The sequence below is a fragment of the Citrus clementina genome, unplaced genomic scaffold (assembly GCF_000493195.1).
Source record: "Citrus clementina cultivar Clemenules unplaced genomic scaffold, Citrus_clementina_v1.0 scaffold_5, whole genome shotgun sequence".
In the NCBI taxonomy this organism is placed as follows: domain Eukaryota; kingdom Viridiplantae; phylum Streptophyta; class Magnoliopsida; order Sapindales; family Rutaceae; genus Citrus; species Citrus x clementina.
The window spans coordinates 26,694,827-26,696,162 of record NW_006262201.1 but is presented as its reverse complement, the minus strand read 5'-3'; positions in this window follow the sequence as shown (position 1 = coordinate 26,696,162).

The following is a 1,336-nucleotide window of genomic DNA, read 5'->3' as shown; positions in this document are numbered from 1 at the left end:
GTGTAGCGCATCTTAGGAACCGGCAGCGTAGCTATATATTTAATTATTTGTAGGGTTAATTTTTCAAGTTTTTATGCAAATTGATTAGAGTTGATTTCTAAGCAGTATTATGATTTAAAAATAAAAAATTTCAGGAATTAATTTAGAATGAAATAATGCAAATGAAACACTTGAATTTCTGGATTCACACTCAACACTATACTATGGGTTTAATGTTTCTTTTTAGTACCAATCAATTTATGAGGAAGCAATTTCACTCCTTATAAGCCTTACTCTAACAAGTATGGTATCAAGCTCTCAGTGTGCTAGAGGATAATAATCTTCCGCTAAGTATGGTTTCACTAGATGATAATAATCTTTTTTGTGGACAACATGGCAAGACTATTCACTAAATAACTTAGATGCACTCTCTATCATCACTGAGTCAAGACAGCGCACAAATATGGTTTAAAATATTCATTATGTCAGACAATAATGATCTTTAATTAGGGAGTCAATATATCGTACAAAATCTAGACAATATACATTGTCTGTCAACAATGAGTTAAAACAACTACATAAATCAACATTGAAAAGAATATCATAAAAATGCAACAAATTAAGCATATGGATCATATTAAGACTTCACCTTCAACTCAACCTTGAAATTAAATTAGCCACTCATGATTAAACAAGGGGTAAAAGGGTAATTTTATATTAAAATATGTAAAATTACAAGATAAAGTGAGAATTACACAAAATAGAGTTAAAATTTGGATTCAAGCAATCAAATTAAGGAGGAGCCCTTAGTTATAAAAGTAATTTCTTTTTATTATAGGATTATGAAGATTGACGAAGATAATTATTCTGATAATTTGTATTTTGTAGTGTGATTTTTGTAATGGATTCATGTTAGTGTAAGATATATTGTCAAACCTTACTTTTGTTTAAATTTTTATTTTAATATGATTAAATCAAATTCAAAAATTAAAAACACATCAGTTATTTGGGGATCGGAGACCCTTCGAGGATCCCCTCTTATTATTCAGGGAGGAGATGGAGATCCTCTCAAGCAATTCTGATGGGGACGGGGAGGAGATGGGGATATATGGAGAATATCGGGGATGGGTACGGGGATGTCGGTCCCCTCCCCTCCCCTCCCCATTGCCATTCCTACAAAATAATTAACAATCCATAACAAATAATAATTAAGTTAAAAATCACAATCATATCATCGTATGAAGCTTCTCTTTTGGTTGTTTACACAGACACACACATATATAGATGCACAAACACACATATAAATATACAAATACTTTATAAATTCATTTAGATTTTGATAATGCTGCCGCGCCAC